Below are 10,348 nucleotides of genomic sequence, written 5' to 3'. Positions count from 1 at the left end.
CTAAAAAAAAAATTCTAAAAGATTTCTGGTGCCTTATCCTATCCATTATCATACAAAAGTCAGATGTAGATTTATGTTAAAAGCATATACTGTTGTTTTCCTATAGAAAAATATGTCAATGGGGAAGATTTGTCTTTGTCTAGTTAAAAAACAAAACAGCCGTTGCAAAGCTATTTGTGCATTGGTATGTGCCAGATACAGGTTATCTCATTTAAACCTCATGACAATGCTCAAAGGACAGGTTTTCATATTCCCAGTTTATATGCAAGGAAATTGAGGCACATGTGCAGATTAGGCGACTTGCCCCAAGTCACAAGGCTGGGAAGTGGCAGAGTGGAGTGTGAGAGACCAGGTCTAACCCTGGACACCTTCCACCTGAAAGTGCTTCTGTCACTCATTCTTTAGTAACTAAAGGACTCTGCAACTGCATGTCAATTTCAGTCATTTCTGTGAGATGATCTTGGCAGTTTCCTTGAGGCAGAATCCCACTATTATTTCTTATTTTGAAAATAAGCAATCTGTGATATACATCATAGCTCCCCCCCCCCAAAAAAAAAAAAACACAAAACAAGGCAAATGGGTGAATGGACATGCATTCAGAGATACTAAATTTCAAGTCTGTGATTTGGTCACTAGTCCTCCATGACCAGATGGTGACAAGGCAAGACATTTTGGTAGGCAGAGTTCTTGTCCATGTCTCCGAATCAGCAGTTTCTTGGAAGCAGCACTTACCCTACAGTAATCTTCCAAAATTGATGATCAGAATTAGGAAGGGGGAATGGAAAATGGTGGCATCAATGCCTATGCGTGAATCAAGACAAGGTCTCCAGGTCTGCCTGTGACCTACCTTTCGCAGCATTATTTGTCATATTTTTATACCTTAATTTATATTCCACTTGTAACTGACACTTTTCATGACCTTCATTTACTCAAATATTTCTGCAACAGGATGTTGCTTTATATTTCAGTGCCCCTTCAAACCTCAGAAGGTAGGGAAACAGGTTAGCACAGCGAACAACCATTCCCTCGGGGAGTCAGACTAGCCTGTTCCAAATCCCAGCTGTGTGACTTTGAGGAAGTTGCTAAGCTCTCTGTACCTCAGTGTCAGCTCATAGGGTACTGCCTTTTTTTTTTTACATTTATTTATTTTTTGAGAAATAGTGAGACAAAGCGTGAGAGGCGGAGGGGCAGAGAGAGAAGGAGACACAGAATCTGAAGCAGTCTCCAGGCTCTGAGCAAGAGGTCAGCACAGATCCAGGGCTCGAACCCACGAACTGTGAGATCATGACCTGAGCCGAAGTCGGATGCTCAACCGACTGAGCCACCCAGGCGCCCCACATAGGTACTGTCTTAAGTTGGGTTGCCATAACATAATACTATAGACTGAGTGGCTTAAGCAGCAGGAATTTATTTCTCATAGTTTTGGAGCCTGGGAAGTCTAAGATCAAGGTGCCAGGCACTTAGGCTCCTGATCAGAGCCCTTGTCCTGGTTTGCAGACAGCTGTCTTCCTCCTGTGTCCTCACATGGTAGAGACAGAGCAAGAGCAAATTCTCTGGTGTTTTCTTATAAAGGTACTACCCGTCATGAAGACCCCACCTTCATGACCTCATCTAACTCTAACCGCCTCCAAAAAGCACCACCTTGTATACCATCACAAGAGGATTAGGGCTAGAGATCCCCCTGCCCTTTCTCCATATTCTCACCAATACCTGTTGTGTCCTGTGTTGTTAATTTTAGCCATTCTGACAGGTGGGAGGTGGTATCTCATCATGGTTTTGATTTGCATTTCCCTGATGCTCAGTGATGTTGAGCATCTTTTCATGTGTCTGTTAGCCATCTCAAAGTCATCTTTGGAAAATGTCTATTTATGTCTTCTGTTCGTTTCTTAACTGAGTTGTTTGGTTTTTGGGTGTTGAGTGTGGTAAGTTCTTGGATACTAACTCTTTATCAGATATGTCATTTGCAGATATCTTCTCCCATTCCTAAGGGTAGAGAAGCTTTTTATTTTGATGAAGTCCCAATAGTTCACGTTTGCTTTTGTTTCCCTTGCCTTCGGTGACATGTCTAGTAAGAAGTTGCTACGGGCAAGGTCAAAGAGGTTGCAGCCTGTGTTCTCCTCTAGGATTTTGGTAGTTTCCTGTCTCATATTTAGGTCTTTCATCCACTTTGAATTTATTTTTGTGTATGGTGTAAGAAAGTGGTCCAGTTTCATTCTGTTGCATGTTGTGGTCCAGTTTTCTCAACACCATTTGTTGATAGTACTGTCTTTTTTCTGTTGGATATTCTTTCCAGCTTTGTCAAAATTAGTTGACCATATAGTTGTGGGTCCATTTTTGGGTTTTCTATTCTGTTCCACTGGTCTATGTATCTGTTTTTGTACCAGTACTACACTGTCTTGATGACCACCGCTTTGTAGTATAGCTTGTTTTCAATTAGCAATAATCGCGCCTCGGATAAACCTCATTGGCTGTGATACTGCCACTGTGCAAAGCTGTAGTATAGCTTGAAATCTTGAATTGTGATGCCTCCAGTATTGTTTTTGCACTGTTGGTGGGAATGCAGACTGGTGCAGCCACTCTGGAGAGCAGTATGGAGGTTGCTCAAAAAAACTAAAAATAGAACTACTCTACGATCCAGCAATTGAACTACTAGGTATTTACCCAAAGGATACAAAAATACAGGTGCAAACGGGTACATGTGCCCCAATGTTTATAACAGCGTTATCAACAATAGCCAAACCATAGAGAGAGGCAAAATGTCCATTGACTGATGAATGGATAAAGAAGATGTGTTTGTACATATATATATATATATATATACACACACACACACATATATATATACATATGTGTGTATGTGTGTATGTGTGTGTGTGTGCGTGTGTGTGTGTGTACACACAATGGAATATTACTCAGCCATCAGAAAGAATGAAATCTTGCCATTTGCAACAACGTGGATGGAGCTAGAATGTATTATGCTAATAGAAATAAATCAATCAGAGAAAGACAAATACCATATGATTTCAATCATGTGTGGAATTTAAGAAACAAAACAAATGAACATATGGGAAAGGGTGGGAAAGAGAATAAAGGGAAACAAACCACAAGAGACTCTTATCAGTAGAGAACAAACTGAGGTTGATGGAGGGAGGTGAGTGGGAGGTGGACTAGATGGGTGATGGGCATTGAGGAGGGCACTTGTTGGGATGAGCACTGGTGTTGCATGTAAGTGATGAATTGCTGAGTTCTACTCCTGAAACCAATATTGCACTGTATATTAACTAACTAAAATTTAAAATGAAAAAAATGCCCTCAAAGTTGAAACAAAAAAAAGGGAAAGGATTAGGGCTTCAACATATGGATTAGTTTGGTGGAGATGGAGGGCACATTTAGCTCATTACAGGTACTGCCTGTAAAGCAATTGGCAAGTACTCCATGGAAGTTAGCCATCACTAACTCAGGTACTAAAATTAAGGAAACAAGAGGTATATTAAATGTACCTGTATAAAGGTATATTAAAATGTACCTGTTTACCTATTTTGATGAATATAGAGGGACCAGCTTTTATTGGGCTAGGTGCTGGGCCACACACACAAAGGAAAAATAAGAATAAGGTAAAATTGCATCTTTCAAGGAGCTCCTGGTCTCCTGTGCCCTTGGAAGAAAGTTCTCTAGAAGATACCCTTTCCTCCCAAGAATCACCCTTTGTCTTGCAGGGGGCATGACCAGCCATGGAAAAATATCAAAAATAGGCCTGGTACACACACTGTTGAACAACTCTGCAAGCTTTGGGGTTCAAATCCTGCTTGTTGTAATTATTGGCTCCAAATTTGGGCAAGTAACATAACCCTATTCAGTTCAGCTTTCTCCTCTGTAGAATCAGAAATGATATTTATTTATTTATTTATTTTTAAATATTAACGTATCCTGTGCACTGTTGGTGGAATGTAAATTGGATCTGCCACTACAGAAAACAGTATGGAAGTTCCTCAGAAATGAAAAAGAGAACTACCTTATGATCCAACAACTCCATTTCTAGGTATTTATCCAAAGAAAAGAAAAACATTGACTTGAAAAAATATATGCATCCCATGTTCATTGAAGCATTAATTATAATAGCCAGTAGATGGAAACAACCTAGGCATCCACTGATATATGAACGGATGAAGAAGATGTGACATATACACATATCATAGATACATGATAGACTGTTACTTAACCATAAAAAAGAATGAAATTTGCAACAACATGGATGGGCCTTGAAGGCATTTTACTAAGTGAAATAAGTCAAACAGAAAAAGACACATACCATGTGATGTCGCTCATATGTGAAATCTAAAAAATACAAAAACAAAAAATGTAACTTGGAGAGAACAGACTGGTGGTTGCCAGAGATTGGGAGGAAGGGCAGGTAGACAAAAATGTGTGTAGGAGGCTAAAAGGTAAAAACTTCCTGTTATAAAATAAATAAATCCTGGGGATCTAATGCACAGCATGGTGACTATAGTTAACAGTACTGTATTGCATACTGGAAAATTGCTGAGAGAATAAATCTTAAAAGTTCTCTTCATGAGAAAAAAAGTTTTGGCACTTTGTATGATGACAGATGTTAACTGAACTCATTGCAGTAATCATTTTACGAAATTTACAAATATTGAATCATTGTGCTGTACACCTGAAACTAAATGTTTTATGTCGATTATGCCCCGATAAAAAATATTAACATATGTATTATTATTGCATGAAAGAAATGGTGCTCCATTGGACCTTTGAGCACTGCTCCAGCAGGAGACAAGGAGACAGCTATACAGAGCATGGAGGCTGCAATCCTTGGGCTGATTGGGTACCACTGCTGTCAGCCTAATAATACACCATAGATACAATAGCAATAGCCCTAGCTTGCAGACATTCTGAGAAGTACATGAAGTATATGTAAAATCGACTAGCTGTAGTTTTCACATACAAGTACCTGGTAAATGTTCTCCAAACAAACAAAACAAAACCAAGCACAGTCTGCCCTTGTCAGGAGTGTGTGCGAGAAGAAAGGCTGTGTACTGTCAACACGTTTATCTGCAACAACTGGCCAGGGTTCCACAAATAGCTATAATACACTTAGCATGTAGCTGCAGGAAGTAAAAACAAACAAATAAACAGAGTGGCTGAGTGCTACCAACCTTTGTCATCATCCTCAGGAATCCACCGGCTGCGGGTCTTATCAGTTTCAGTGTTAAAATTTAATAGGCTCTAGCACCAAAGATGAAGCAGAGTATAAAGCGAGAAGTTTTTCCGCTGTGGTACTTAGACTTTTCCTGATTCATTTAGATATTACCCACATGTTCAAAAGAAAACAAAACAAAACCCTACAAGTCTCAAACAGGGCCGACTGCTTCTCCCCTAGAGCAGTTTTCCACATTCACTTAGTCTCATGGAAATGCAGACTCAAAGGAAAGTTCTAAGAGTGATACAAGCTCATTATTCCCCCCTAACTTTGCGTTTATACCTCAATAAATATTAATGCGGAGAGTGAGCTAACACAGAACAGTGGGGTTTTTTTTGTTTGTTTGTTTTTAATTTTTTTTTTAACGTTTATTTATTTTTGAGACAGAGAGAGACAGAGCATGAACCGGGGAGGGGCAGAGAGAGAGGGAGACACAGAATCTGACACAGGCTCCAGGCTCTGAGCCATCAGCACAGAGCCCGACGCGGGGCTGGAACTCACGGACCGCGAGATTGTGACCTGAGCCGAAGTCGGACGCTTAACCGACTGAGCCACCCAGGCACCCCCAGAACAGTGTTTTTTAAGTCAGAGTATCCTTGTCAGAATCAGCTGAGTCTTTTGTCAAAAAATGGATTCCAGACCAGTTATCTATGTGGGTAGGACTCTGGAATCCACATGTTAAACAGGTTTTCCAGGCCCTAACACACACAGATAGGCAAGAACCTCTGAGAAATGGGGATAAAATTCTCTGAATTTTATTTTGCTTTCAGGCAACACCTACCAATTTTAACAGGGTGATTTTTAAATTGACAGATGAGAAGATGGAGTACCCAAAAACACTTCTGACTTGATGAGTAGCAAATCCCATGTTAAAACACAGCAAATGATGCTTTCCTAGGGCTTACTAAAATATTAGAAACTAATTTAAAAATAATAAAGTGTGTGCACGTGTGTGTATATGTGTGTATGTGTGTTCAAGCCAGGTAGACCAAAACGTTAAGTAACCACAACAGAGTAGGGTCACAGAATCACTAATTACATCTCTTTGATACTTAAAAAATGTGGGAAAAAATAATATTCAGTGCTGAGATAGAGCCATTGCATATCAACCAGCACTGTGTGCCCACTTTGCCAAGCACTGCACTAGCCTTGGATACACAAAGATAAAGCAAACAGCCCTGCTCTCTAGCTCACATTATTAGCAGTGGTTCTTAAACAGTTCAGGCTCTAAGAGCCCTTTGGCTTTCGCCCCTGAAAAAATGTCCACGTGTACAAACACAGGATTTTGAATAAGGTTTCAGGTGATTGAAGGAGACCCCAATCCTCACCAAGTCCAGACACAGTATGAATTGAGCAGGTTCTAAATCCTTCCGGTTTGTGGTGTCTCCTTCCTACATGTAATTCAAAATACAATTTAAATGTGTTAAAGAAACAAAAGTGAAGTGCTGTAGATTCAAATTGCTTCTTTCTAGAACTTCAAATTGCCATTTCTATACTGTTGCTTTTTGTTTGCTTGTTCTTGGTGTTGGTGTTTTTACTTGTTTGTTTGGTTTAGTGCCTCTGCTTCACCAGAGCCATATGTGTCTATTTAATTTGCCTGTAGGTAATCCAGCACTATTCTGAGGGAGACACGGCTCCCCAAACACATTAATTACAATACAGGACGTTATGAGCTCTGTAACAGTCTGGGAGTACAGAGCAGATGACCCGGGGAAGAAAGATTCATCTCAACACAGCCATCCAAACATGTTTGAGCTCAAATGGAATGTTCCTTCCGTGATGCTAAGGGGAAATGGCTCTCAGTGAACTGTCAGTGTCCTCTAGTGTGCCCTCAACAATCTGCTCACACTAATTATTGGGAAGGCCCATGTTAGGCTGGTGTAGAGGGCAGAAAGGGAAGGCATTTGGGTAGCATTGGATGCTCTTTCTTGTTTTCCAACAAAAGATGGTGAAGATTAAGGGCAAGTTAATGTGAGAGCCAACATGCAGCTGGGGGCCAGCAGAGAAAGGGGAGAGCAAAGATTGTGGCAGGAAAAGAATAATCATGTGAGAGAAAATCCCAATGCCACCATGAAGGAATGGGGAGGGAAATGGTTAAAGGAAGGATAGAGGAAGTTACCAAGCAGGACTGCTTGTCGATTTACCTTTAATGTTGACAATAGAGCAAAGACACCCAAGTGACCTAGGTTCCCATCCAAGAAAGATCTCCATCCTGAGTGCTCAAGTTAGTCGCCTCATAAGACATTTGTTTTTAACTTTCACACACACATCGACCCACGTCTTCTCAATAGCCACCTGCTTCCACCCAAACATCCAGGGAAGAGTTGAGTGTTTATTTATTTATGCTCTGCCTGTTTCCAAAATGGATTTAGGGCAGCAGAACACAAGAGGTAAGTCAAATTTCACTGTTAAAAATTCATCACTAAGAATTTTCCATATCTTTAGTCAGATAACACTTGATCATTAGGAGGTGACGTTAGTACTGCTGACACTGTTGATGTTCTGGTGTTTCTTTCTGCTTACATAATAGAGAAGAAGATCTCTTGCCCTCAGCTCTGTACTGGTTCCTTTTAAATATTTCAGGGCAAGGTATTAAGAACCATATTTTCGGATGGAGAGTCAGTCCATGGGTGTGAAGGTCATGATGATGATCACTACCGTTTCAAAGGTGCCTGCCATTGTACATGTAACTATATTGAATTCTCACAACAACCCTTTAAGAATGTACTACTATCCCTCATTCTACAGATGAGAAAACTGAGGACCACAACAGGAATTATTCATTTGCATGAGGCCACGTGGCTAATGGTGACAGGTTTCAAACCCAGTTGTGACTGACTTCAAAGCCTATCTGTTTTCCTTTACACTGCTCTGCCTTCCTGAGATGGGGTGAGGTGGGAGGGAGGAGGGGCGCCCTCAGCTGTCTGTGGGAGGAAACTCAGATCTAGACCCTCAAGTAGAGATGTTCATCCTGTGCTATGGGCACATAGCATTTGTCCTCTTTCTGAAACACGTCTTTGCTGTTGGCCTGTTCCAAGGATTTTATTCATGTGTTCCACCTACATGAACAGGGTTTGCTTTAGCATCATTTATGTAATGTAAATATCATCTTTCCCTGTGGGAATCTTTTTCCTTTTGGAAACTGAGGGTTTGGGCCTGAATCTGTGCATGTTTTGCCTGGCTGATCATTGTCATGAGCAACTTAATTGTTTATGAGAAAAGGTAAACACGCTATTTTCAAACACCGCTACAGAAGTAAGACTATGTAATTAAGATGCTCAGTTACAATTTTTGTCTTTTACACAGTACTTTAAAAATTTCGAAAGGTAGGGGCGCCTGGGTGGCTCAGTAGGTTGAGCGTCTGACTTCAGCTCGGGTCATGATCTCACAGTCTGAGAGTTCGAGCCCCGCGTCGGGCTCTGTGCTGACAGCTCAGAGCCCGAGGCCTGTTTCAGATTCTGTGTCTCCCTCTCTCTCTGCCCCTCCCCCATTCATGCTCTGTCTCTCTCTGTCTCAAAAATAAATAAATGTTAAAAAAAAAATTTAAAAACAAAATTTCGAAAGGTAAAGGTTGAATGGAATTTTGTTAAAAAGGGGGGAATTTAACAGTATCCAATCAGGAGTTAATTAGACATTTATGTGCCAGATAATCTCAGACTATCCTTCCACTAGCCCCTGCTTCTGTGACTTGTGTCTGTAAGAACACTGAGGCCAAAGTAAAGGTCAGTGATAGCACCAAAATTTTGAGATAGGTACTCAGACCTGCATTAGCAAAAGAGCTCTTTGGTGGAATGTTCCCCTGTGCCTAAATGAATTGGTCTGCCTTATATTTTATCAGCTAGGGCTGAGTTCTTTTACAAGACAGTGACAGTGGTAGTGTTCTCAAACTGTTTCTGAAAAATGAAAGAGGAATTTGTCTTCCCCTTTAAGCCTGATATGAATGTTTTGCTTATTATCTGTTTAAGGTCATCTTGATGTCAATAAAAATAGTGGTGTTTTCAACAGAAGATTTTGTTTTGTTCCTAACCATGACCAACGTCAACTCAACGTCCATTCCCTATGGCTGTGGACCTGGATCAAAGATATTCTTTTCAAAAACAGATCACCAAGGCCTGTGATACATATAGGTTGGCAGTGCTGTAAACTTGCAGACAAGCAGGGCAACACATACAGACAGGCATAAATGATTTTGATGATAAATAACTAAGACTAGTTAAGATATACTAGCTGGTCATTTTTTTATGCCACTTTTCATTTATGTATGGGAGAACTTAATGCAAAAAGCAATATATGTTTCTTACATAAATATAAGGAAAAAGAAAAATGTGAAAATCACATGTAATCTGACGACACAAAAAATAACCACAGTTACCATTTTGGAATATAACTTTTCAGTCTCTTAAATCCATTGTATTTATTTATTTTCAAGTACAGGCACACCTCAGAAATATTGCAGGTTCAGTTTCAGACCACAATAAAGCAAATATCTCACTAAAGCAAGTCCAATGAATTTTTTGGTTGCCCAGTGCATATAAAAGTTATGTTGACACTATTCTATGGTCTATTAATGTGCAATAATGTTATGTCTAAAAACAACGTACATACTTTAATTTAAAAATATTACTAAAAAAAGCTAACCAATATCTGAGCTTTAGGCTGGTGGAGGGTCTTGCCTAGATGATGCTGGCTGATGACCGATCACGGTGGTGGCAGCTGTAGGTTGGAGTTTCTGTTGCAATTTCTTAAAATAAGACTTGAACAATGAAGTCTGATGCATTGAATGACTCTTTCTCTAATAAACAATTTCTCAGTAGCATGTGATGCTGTTTGATAGCATTTTACCAACAGTAGAACTTTCAAAATTAGAGTCAGTCCTCTCAAACCCTGCTGGTGCTTTATCAACCAAGTTTTTTTTTCAAGTTTTTATTTAAATTCTAGTTAGTTAACATATAGTGTAATATTGGTTTCAGGAGTAGAATTTAGTGATTCCACTTACATACAACATCCAGTGCTCATCACAACAAGTGCCCTCCTTAACGCCCATCCCCCATTTAGCCCATCTCCCTGTCCACCTTCCTTCATCAACCCTCAGTCTGTTCTCTATAGTTAAGAGTCTCTTAAGGCTTGCCT

The 10,348-nt window shown here is 40.1% G+C and overlaps 1 pseudogene; it reads right to left on the bottom strand.

The window, feature by feature from the left end:
* Positions 1-2,412: 2,412 nt before the first annotated feature.
* LOC132684525 (U4 spliceosomal RNA) lies at positions 2,413-2,494 on the bottom strand (annotated as a pseudogene).
* Positions 2,495-10,348: the final 7,854 nt, after the last annotated feature.

Source organism: Panthera onca, chromosome C2 (genome assembly GCF_046562875.1).
Source record: "Panthera onca isolate mPanOnc1 chromosome C2, mPanOnc1 haplotype 2, whole genome shotgun sequence".
NCBI classification, from domain to species: Eukaryota; Metazoa; Chordata; class Mammalia; order Carnivora; family Felidae; genus Panthera; species Panthera onca.
Note: the sequence above shows the minus strand (reverse complement) of the source record. Positions and strands in the feature narration are given on the sequence as shown.